We start from the raw sequence: 11,713 nt of genomic DNA on the forward strand, positions 1-11,713 counted from the left end.
CCTTGAGTAAATATAATAAATCTTTTATAGAAAAACCAGAGAGTATAAGCCCACAATATACTATTTTGGGTTTTAACCCAAACGGCACCGTTTAAACAGTGTGGATGCATGCTTTTGTTGTTCCATTTGTCTTAATACTTGAATACACGTAATAAACATGCCGGTAACACGTGACCCCTCTTCTTTTTTTTCAGGACTCATATAAAAGGGGCTGGATTTGTGTATTTTGTGTTTTCAACTTCCGTTACTCATTTTAGCCCTCTTCCTTCCCTCGAATCAATCGCTCTCTCTCTATACAGATAGGATTTTACAATCGATTGAATTGGGGCTGGTTTGGTTCACAGAAAAAATGTCGATTCGCTTCAAATTCAGAAGCTGTTTAAACTTCGATTCTGTTGATATAGATGGCCGGACCTCTATATCTTTAGGAGAACTGATGTTGAAGATCGCCCGCCTGAAAAAGCTCAACATTGGGCAGGATTTCGATCTCGTTTTCTCCGATGCCCTCTCCGGAGAAGGTCAGTCAATTTTTTTTCCTTCTGTTTTTGTTTCTCCTACCATTTTTATGCACACCGGTTGCTTCTGGTGAACCTACACATGTGTAAGTGTCTGTGTGGATATACATATATGTTTCTGAACTTTTTTTTATTAATTCACAGCTATATATATCTATGTATAGGTAGTGTGTATATGTTCATACATTTTTATTTTAGTGTTGAAATGTATTTTTAATGTGTGTAGATTGTTTGATTGATTGATTGAGATAGATAGGTTGATATATATCTATATATAGAGATAGAGATAGATTGATAGAGAAAGAAGTTTCCTGAAATTTAGTGACGTTATAATTTTTATATGCTGATTAGAGTTAAAGATATATCTGCATTTCTATTTATGTGTTTTCATGTGTGTGTTTTGTATCTTACAATCCACTGGAATTTACACAAAGTCTGATTTCGATCTACATTTCTTGTGTTTGTGGTTGCAGTATATAATGACGAAAGTATTCAGATTGCGAGTGGGTCAAGTGTAATTATCAGGAGAGTTCCTGCTGGAACGACTCCCTCAACTGTTAAGTGAGTTCTTACTATTTGCAAATGCAAAATCCTTTTGAGAACTTTTACTACTATATGTCTTATTAGGTATTAGGTCGATTGAATTCCTTTTATAACTTAAATTCTCTCATTTTTTCCTGTAAAAGTGTGTTGTGAGGTTTTCAATGCAATGACTAACTTGGATGTATTGTATGAGATTAAATTAGCTTGGGAACTGTATAAAAGAAAATTGATGTTTAATATTGGATGGGCTTTGTATTGTTATCATGGCATTTATTGTTAATTATTTTAGTTGGAGCACTATGGTGTCAGTCATGATTCTTATGCTTCGCAGAACAATGTATTTGTCTAGATACTGAGGTGCTTTAATAATATCTGTCATTTAAGTTTGTTTCTGCTTTCTGAAGTCTCTCATATGATTTGACACGGTAACAGGCCACCAATTGGTACCATGAAGGATTTAGGGTTGAAAGATGTTGATCGTATGAATCAGGTGGTAAGTGTGGTTGCCATTTTTACTTGCCACACTCATGGTATCTGTTACTTTTTTCCTTTGTAGATAGTCACTTAGAAACCCAAAATTTATTGTGCACGAGTTGTCTAATATACTGCATATGTTACAGGATGCGCAAGTCAATGAGTTTCATGACTTTGGGGCTGACTTTTTTCCGCTGGCTGAGGGATTTGATCAGCAGAACTACTGGGACTTTGAGAAAGAGTACCTCTCAGGTCCAAGGTATATTATTTCTGACTTTCTCTTTAATAATTTGGAGTAAGTTTCTCTTCAGCAAAAGAGTATACCTCTGGTTCATTTAGTAACATTACTAAAGATTTGCCACCCCCCTAATTCACCACCAGGAAAATGTATTAGAAAGAATTAAATAGAAGCAGCTTGGAAAACTAATGCTTCACATATATGCTTCTGTGTACTATTTTAGCCACACTGAATAAGTAAGTGCTAGTCAGTGGATTACTTATGCTTTATAATTAAATAATGTTGAACTGAAAAGGAAGAAGAATGGTAGCTTGTTAAATCAATGTGTTACATTGCACACTCTTAAGAATTTCCTACAAGTATATACACTTTGTTAAATTTATGTTTTTTTCTTGTTTCCAGCGGCAGAATGATAATTTTACCAATACTTCAAGATCCCGAAAGATATGATTTATTCTGGGTTAATCAAGCTGAGTGACCAAATAGAATATTGTATTTTTATCTTAGGCAGCTTGTATAAGCTGAATGTTTGTCCCGTAGGCCATTTGAACATTGGAGGGGATAGGGAATGTGAGCAGTTTAATTGAAGCCCCAGGCATGCCAAAGAGGAACTCTTTGCTCCTCAATATTTGGCATATATAATTTTGTGTTCCTCTTTTATAAGTAAGGTGAAAAAAAGTAAAAAGAGATTAGCTTACGACTTTTCTTCCTCTAAACTTCATAGATACCTATGTATGACTCGGGTCAAGTCTTATGACCAACATATGCAAACTTTTGATACCAGTTAGTGTTTCTTGATGAAAATTTTGACTTACAAAAACAAAACACTCTTGCCCACTTTATTGATATATGACCCTGAAATTATTCCAAAGTGTTTTCTTCCTAAAAAACACTCTTGCCCACTTAATTGACGTATGACCCTGAAATTATTCCAAAGTATATTCTTCCTAGTACTATTTCTGAAAAATGTTCTTAACATGAAACAAACTCAAAAACCTACATAGAATGTATAATATATACCACGATTCACTATTCTCTAGTAAACGCACATTGTGGTTTACACTTATGAAAATGGTAAAATAGTGATTGAGGCACTATATTTGGTGATCCTAATCATTGTCTTTCTATATATTGTCTGATTAGCGATTTCTGTATGACTCAAGTTTCAGGAAAAAAAAGTATAATTCTTATGAATCTTTTCTTGGTAGCTGTACTGTTTGATACATTTGAATTTCCCTTATTGTTTGAACCCAAAAAAAGAGTTGGTTCGGATTCAAACTTGATGTCGTAAAACTAACATTTCTAGTAAAATGTTAAAGAGTATTGGTGTAAAACCTACAGAACCATACCTCCTTAAGTTTTATTTTAGACACAACAAGTTACAGCTTCATATTCCATGGAAGGAAGCGTTTTACATATTAGGTAATGGCTCATTCAAGATTCTTAACCTTCTCTTTTGGAAAGTAAGTTAGATTTTATTGCACCCGAAACAATTTCTCTAGTATAGAAAATGTGTACAAATATTAGTTGTAAGAGAGCATCCTAATCTGAGGGTGGCACCTGGACATCCTAATCTTGTCAATGGGACCATGCTAAATAATGTTTGCATGAATACACGGTTGGTGTGACTAATGTGATTCTCCTTGATACATCCAGGTTTCAGTATCAAAATCTTGATTCAAGAGGCTTATATCAGGCAATCCAAAGAGGTTGGTCTTATTGTCGTGTATCTCTTGGAAGGTGTCTTGTTTTGTCTTTTTTCTTCTCATTTGAAAAAAAATGGTTGAATCATGAATGTTTATCTCAGGTTCTAACCATAGCAAGATCCCAACAAAGTTACCTGAACTAAAAACTCCTGATGCGCGGACATTGCACAAGTATTGCATTATCTATCTTCTATTTTAGTCATTCCTTTTAGCCCATAAGCATGCTGATGTTTGTTGTCTTATGGTTGAAGGGTGATACACTCCAACTTTCCAGCTTTTCGCAATAATGTTTTACCGGACGAACTGAAATGCCCTCTGTGTAATATCTTCTCTAAGGATGCTGTGATGATACCTTGCTGCCAGCACAGTTTTTGTGAGAAATGTGAGCAGTATATGCATTATTGAGCAATTTTGTCTATTCATCTGTGCTTGCTTCCGTTATGCATTTGTTTCTTCTGAAATGCATGTTTCATGAGTATTATATTCACTCTTTGCATTTGTCATTACTTACCAAATCTCTTTTTGAGCATATTGTGTTCTTGGATAATAATGATTTGAGCATTGAGAATATACTTCTACTTTTTCTGGATGAATGTACCTGCAGGCATTCGTCTGGTTCTTCTAGAAAAGGCGAAGTGCCCAAAATGTTCTTCTAGCAGATGTAGAGTGGAAGATCTGCTACCAAATATATCTCTCAGGCAAACAATTGAGCATTTTCTTGCAACTGAGTCAGAAAATGCTTTACGCAGACATGTTCCAGGTGAAAATGATTGCTACATGAGAATTGTGAATCTTGAATAGAGACTAGTAGTGAATGAGGTGTGACTGACCTGTTTCTCGGTGCAGATGGTGAATCTGGCAATCAGGTGAAGGATATTTGTTGTGCTGTAACTGTTGCGCAACGGGAACCGGAGATGCCTCATTCACCCTCAGCTACTGGAAAAGGATCCAATCAAGTTATGGTAGTCCCACCTGTTGGGAAAAAAGCGTTGTCTAGGATAATGCAACAAATAGATGGAGGAAGAGGTCAATATGCTAATCATTGGAATTTTCCAAGTATACATGATGACCCAGAATATTTTGAGGCTGAAAGCAAGCCTCTTAATTTGCTTCATTCCCATGATCAAGATGAAGGTATTAGCTCATAACTGACCATTTTTCCTAGCTATTTCTTCTGCATTTGTAACCAAAATTAACTTTGGTTTGTAATCATTACTCAAGATATTTGATTTTATTTTGCAATCGGTATCTTACATAGATTTGAATTTAAATTTGATTGAACCCATTATCTATTCTTTTATCTAGTTATGTTCAGTAACTTTTTTGCCATGTTCTAGAGCATTGGATATTTTATAAAGGTTTTTGTCCTTACCTATTATGTTGTGACAAAAAATGTAAAAATGAACTAAATACTGTTCAAATTGATTTTCTCTCGACTAAAACAAGCTATATCACTGCTTGCTAAAATATTGAGATTTGTATTACTTTTTGCACTCCTCATATTTGCTTTGTCTACAATGTTATTCTTTGTTTATATAGTGGTTTTGCTGTAGTTACTCACTGACTATTTGATTGCAGATTCTTCCATCAAGAAGAATACAGGCCCGTGGTGTGACACAAGAGGTAGGATTTACTGCTTGCACTGGCTCTTTACATGTGCCACTGGCATTATGAATTAATATCATGAACTTTTGATAGCTTAATTCTGGTTTTTGCTCATTAATAACAGATCTTTTATTACTGACCAGAAATCATGTCTTGATGCAGGTGGGAACATGAATTTTCCGCCTGCTGGTATTATGGAGGTACGGTACCACTTTTGTCAGCATGCTTAGTACCATTTTATTGTTTTTTAGGGTAACCCCTGACATGCAACCTGGAATCCAGGCTAAATTACCCTTCTGTCAGGGGTATATTCAAGCTAAATATCTCTATATGGGTGTAAGCAATGTTTATTATACAAAAGTGAGGATAAGAAAATATGAGAAGGAAATGTTCTTTCTCGAAAATCTGATCTTTCTTTTATATGTGAAGAACACTTCGTTTTAGGTAAGAAATATGCTATTGAAAATTCCTAAATGAGTGTGAATATGCTCCTAAATTGTGTCATTTATTGCAATAGTTGACTCTGATAAATGATGCACCGTTGGTGATTTTGAAAATAGTTGGATGCACATTTATTGCTTGGGCTTGACATTTTACAAACATGAACAAATTATTTACTGTGCATGTACATGCATTCAAATATATTATAACTCTAAAGGCGCAGGACATTGAGATGCCTTGAAGTGTAAATTATGTGATGAATCATCAGAAACATTTGCAGTAGTACTAAGGCTTTCATTATCATGTCCATATCTTGGGACTTTGAGATGAACTATACCTTTATATGTCTGCATTCTTATGAACTTCACCCTAAGTGTGTAAGATCTTTTGTTTGGTTTAGAGTAAACATCACACATCTTTCCTCAATTCAGATTTTCACATAATCACATTTATAATTCTCCCTTTAGTTTGTCTTTCTTTAAAGAACCCCTCTTTGGCTGGATAACTTTAACTTATGTTTTTTAGCTTAATGAAATAAAAAAAAAAAAAAAGCATTACCTTCTTATCCTGGCTATGTTGGAGTTATACAACAATTTTTGGTCTATATGATCAGTGATAGCAAGATAGATAGCAACAGAAAGATATACGATCATTTATACTGAGTGGGAAAGAAAAATGATAAGTATTTACTTAGTCATGTTGTGGTGTTGGACCTATAGGCATAAACTGACGGTGGTTTTTGGTTCTTAGGACCCTAGTTGTTACGTGTATGGTTCTCCTGAACATGTCAACAGAGTCTCTGCTCCTGCTTCCAATCCAAATCCAATGCTTCAAACAGGTAGACCTTTTGTTTGGTTAATTCACTTTATAGGCAGAGCGTTATGTGTAATGTTTTTGCTTTGGCTGTGCTTGAATCAGGAAACCTCATGCTTACAGGAGGATTTCCAACCTATTCATCACCTTACTGGAATAACAATACGTATTCCACACCACGGCCATTTGCAAATATGTATGATAATGCTGGAAATGCTTCATTTAATGCTGGTATGGTTCCCCCAGCACCTGCTTATGTTCCTCCTTATATGCCATCTATGCATGCTGGCATGCGTCTACGTGGGTAAGTCAGTTCTTCGTTTGATTAGCCTTTGTAGCTCAATGATTTCTCGACGCCGTTTATCTATAGATGGGCGTCCATTATCATGTAAAATTCAAATTGATGCAAATGAATTTGCGACCTTGGAAACTTCTCGCAGAGAAATCATGAGAATGGATGGTATGGCACTTCCAGCTGGAAACAGAGATGATCTCCCATTGAACCAATATGAGTACATGGGCACCCAGCTTGCTGAAGATAACAGGAGAATTCAGAATGAAAAAATGGGAAGGTAATTTTAGCTATATAAATCAATAGTAGAATGCAATCGACACGGGTTTATTTGTTCTCGCAATATCCAAAACAGGAAATAGTCTTCCAAATCTTATCTCGCATTGATTGCTTTTGGATGTTAGCTTGACGTAATGCATTATTTGGAGTGGATGTGATGCAGTTTGTCATCTTTAGCTAAATGGTTAAATTAGTCTCTCCGGCCTCTCCTTTTCCATCCTCTCAAATTCTGAATTATCACATTCGTAAGTAGTTGCCGATTCATGTTTGCATGCATCCTTTTCCTTTGTCTGAGCACTCAAACACTGAGTGCAAGAAACAATGGGATCATCTGAACATAGAGCAAGCAACAATGGGATCATCTGACCAAATATATTTCGTTAGCGTCTTGTCTCTTAGTACTTTTACGTGTAAATTGTTTTATGCAATTGCTGAATTCAAGATTAACATGAAATATCTATAAAAGTCAATATCTCTCTCCTTTCGTTGCTCTTAAGTATCTGCCTTGTTTTTGCTGATTATGGCTCCTATTATTGATTTGTCTTCTTGTCAGACGTCACACTTTGAGTTACAGCAGGTTTGACAACGGGTAAATATATGATTTTAAAAAATTGCTACTTTTTCCGACGTCGGGTTTTGATCCTTAACAAACTTAACTCCACATTTGAGTGTTATAGGATATTAAATTCATTGACATCTGTCCTTGTGTCTAAACCACTATACATTTTTACTCTTGATTGCTGTCCAGCTGAAGTAAAAAGGTGCAGTTCTTTTCCTTCAAAGTATATTACAAGGTTCTCCTTTACCACATTAATATCTGTCCAAGTATTCTAGTGCTTTCCCTGTGCCCCTCAATATTTTTGGCACAACATATTGTATGCTAGGTAATTATTCACGCTTTCCTTTGAAGAACTTTGCTATTTCCTTTGTCCTTCTCTGGAATAAGTTGAGAATTTAGAACACAACATCAGTGAGTTTTTTATTTCAGTACTTGTCATTTTTCTTTTGCCTGTATCCTGCCTCCACCCTCTCATCCTTGTATAGTTTTCTTTTAGTTACTTTCTTTTTCATGTATTTCTGATTAAACTATGATTTTAATTAAAACTACCCTTGTACAGTGGGCAATATTGCCAAGCTGAGTCTAACTTTAAGGAGCATTTCCCAAAGGACGATCGAGAAGCAACAGGAAAGTTCCACAAGGAGAGGGAACCAGGTACAAATTGTTCTGAGGATCGCTTTGCTCGCAAAACACACAGAAAGCAGCTCAATGTTGAGAAAAGAAGGGAGAAAAGTCATCATTCCTCATCTACTAGTAGAGACAAGGTGACTCGTCACTCTGACAGGTCTAATGATGGTTTTCCTAGTAGTTCTGATAGGCGTAGGAGAGAAATTCATCAACACCATTTTCGGGACTCAAGAAAGCGTCATGAAAGAGACTCTCATCATAAGCATATCCCAAGTTCTGCACTAGAACCTACTACACCTGTGCATCAGATGGCACGATCCAAAGAGAGGAGGGGTTTTGGGCATGATGCAAAGCACTCCAGGCACCATGCAAGACACTCCACCGATGAGGTTCGTGACAACAAGAAAACGGCTCTTATGAAGATTGCAGAGATGGTTATCATCACAAGCGAAAGAGAGATCATTGAGAGTGGTGAATGTGAACTTGTAACTGAAGTTGCACATACATCAGTGTAGGTGAACAATCAGCTTCCTGTTTCCTTTTGAATATGTACCTTGTATCAGCTTGGCATTGTTGTAGTATTGGTATATGGTCTTTTATATCCCAATAGACGATGGAAATATGTAGATCTCTGCAACTTATAAAATACATAGGTATTTTAGGATCTAATTTGCAATCTGTTTGCTTTGTTGGTACAGATCTGTAGAATGGTTGGCTTTGTTGATACATATCTGTAGAGTAACCGGCTTTTGGAAAGTACATCATGACTAACCCTGTTCATTTACGTAACTGTAATCCTCTTCACTTCTTTAGTGTGAGGTCTGGCTGCTAGACAAAGGTTTTAACCAGAAGCCATCTGGTTACAAATAGTATTTTGGATCATTTTATATGCTGCCCAACCATCGTTTTGGACACAGGTATGGAAGCTGATTTGAGGTATGTTCTCTAACATGGATCTAGAATAGGCTTTCTAATGCTTACTGCAATTAAGTCCTATTCACTTAATTTGGAAAGCCTATCACTTCCGTCTAGCAGCCAACTAGATCGATCAACACATGCATAAAATGATAATTACCAAGATACTCTTAAAAATAAACTAAAATAGTATGATGACATAAATTACAATAAAGTTATCTTGCGATATGTTCGTGAGATGTAGAGATGCATAAGTGCTTGTAGAACCTTTAATGATTTCACTATCAAAGGGAAAGGGTAACTTGATGCACAAAGTATCTCAGGTTTGTATAACCTTCCATGATTTCACTACCCAAGGGCAACTTGTGCACAAAGTATTTCAGGTGTGTTGAACCTTCCATGATTTCACTACCAAGGGCAATTTGGTGCACAAAGTATCTGAGATTTGTAGAACCTTTCACTACCAAGGGCAACTCAATGCACAAAGTATCTCAGATTTATAGAACATTGCATGATTTCACTATCCAAGGACAATGCGATGCACAAAGTATCTCAGATATGTAGAACCTTTCATGATTTCACTATCCCGGACAACTCGGTGCACAAGTATCTTAGATTCATAAAACCTTCCATGTAAATGTCATACTATCCCCAACGAAGTACTTGTAAGGACTTACTGAAAATACTCACTTCCAAATCTGTGCACTGACAATACACATGATCAATCATCTAAAAGTACTAGTGGCATTTGTGTTGTAACAGACCGTCCAAAGGGCCTACCTTTACCTGCATTGAATCAACCGTTTGCTAATTTATTCTTTAACCTTCCAAAATGGCAAGATGGTGTTTCAGAAACTTCTCTGAACTACTTCGGTTCCAACCAAAGTCACCAAAATAAGTTCTAAATGGTGGATATGACCTGTATGAAGATACAGTGCATGAAATCGAGCGTTTTAAGCTAAGAAAAAGGGTTAGATTGTTACGAATTAAAGCTCACAACATATTTATCTTTTTTTTTTTAGTTTAAGCCATCAGCCCATCACAACTTAACATATATATCTGAAAGTAAAAGAAATATTAAATTCATATCAACGTAAGCCCTTACTCAAAGTCATGATATCTCAGTGCCCCGACAATACTACATGCATGTCGTTTGACACCTCTTTAATTTTTTGGCCTAGTAATCAATAAAGTGATTGAAAAACATTAGGTGATTCCTTTTATTTGTCTTGTCTTTAGTTTTGATAGACAATTACTTGATACAAAGGTGACAAATATCCTGTAGAATTAATTAGTCAAGGTATGTGAAAATTGTCATGAACAGCATGTCTCCCGAATTTTTACGGATATCTAAGAAACTGTGGGTTCTTGCATGCATGGACGCGTCCTGTGAGACATTATTGTCGTGCTATCTATGTCATCCACGTAGTTGCTTGTACGGTGTACACATACAAGTACATTGCTGTCAGTATTTAGGTTGAGACCATATTAAGTAGGACGAAGAGGCAACTGTGACCAACTAATGTTTGGGGAAAAACTTAACCACATCTTTACCCTAGTTAATTAAGTAAATATGTTACATGTGCTTTTAATACATTTAATGTATTCAAGTATATTCACACTAGAATTTATTACTTAATCAGGGTAAAGAAATATAATTTTGATGTAATATTGAGTGTGACGTGTGTTTCTCCTAATGTCTCTTTTTGATACAATATGTGACATATGGCTCATGATTCAGGAAGGGGAGGACTTATTTGTCGTATTTATCTCCCATACATCAGGAGCTTAGATTATTCCAGGCTTGCTCAAGAGTACCTGAGCTTTGCTTGATTCCAAGCCACTAGAGCTGTTGAAACGAGCTAGGTTTTTTGGGCTAGCTCGATCTAACTTGTGATTTTCATAGGGTTGAGCTAAAATTATTGAAATGTTTAAGAACAAAGCTTTTTAGCCTAGACCTAAGTACGTTTGCTGGTTTGAGGGCTTGAGCAATGTGGGTTGGACTAGTCTGTGGGCCAAATAAATAAATAATAAAGTAGAACATCAAAATTAAGTAAATAGTTACCAGAAATGGTGGTTATGACCTGTATTAAGATACAATTCATGAAATGCGTTTATAATAACAATAGGTAAAATAAAGGGTCAGATTGTTAGGAATTAAAGCTCAGAAAGAAATGTTAAATTCATGTCAACTTGAGACTTTTTCGAAGTCGTGATATCTCAGTGGTCCGACAATACTGCATGCATGTTGTCTGACACAAATCTCCCTAATTTTCACTAAGGCGTGGCCATGTGATTGAAAATTTTGAGGTCTTAGATTTAAAATTTAGTGGAGATAAAAAAAACTACTAGGTTTCATTTGTTTCAATTTTACTGGACAGAATTATCTAATACTTGTTACGGATGGGAGGTGGCAAATATTATGTAAAATTAATCGAGTGGTGAAAAAGTAGGCACAAATACCTCAATCATTAAAAAAAAAAGATGATCTTAATTTTTACTGAGATCTAAGTAACTGTGTTTGTTGCATGCATGCACATGTCCTGTGAGACATTATTGTCGTGCTATCAATGTCATCCACGTACGTTGCTTGTGCAGTGTACCACATACAAGTACATTTGTTGTCAGTGTTTCAAAGAGAGTTATTGAGTTATTGTTAGGTAGGTTGAGACCATATTAGTGGGAGGAAGAGGCAACTGTAACCAA

At 35.8% G+C, this 11,713-nt stretch overlaps 1 pseudogene; it reads left to right on the forward strand.

Annotated features, from left to right (window-relative positions):
* The first annotated feature begins 349 nt into the window (after positions 1–349).
* Positions 350–9,149, forward strand: LOC125837691 (E3 ubiquitin ligase PQT3-like; annotated as a pseudogene).
* The last annotated feature ends 2,564 nt before the right edge of the window (positions 9,150–11,713 follow it).

The sequence above is a fragment of the Solanum verrucosum genome, unplaced genomic scaffold, assembly GCF_900185275.1.
Source record: "Solanum verrucosum unplaced genomic scaffold, falcon-dt-bn FXZP01000133.1, whole genome shotgun sequence".
Classification (NCBI taxonomy): domain Eukaryota; kingdom Viridiplantae; phylum Streptophyta; class Magnoliopsida; order Solanales; family Solanaceae; genus Solanum; species Solanum verrucosum.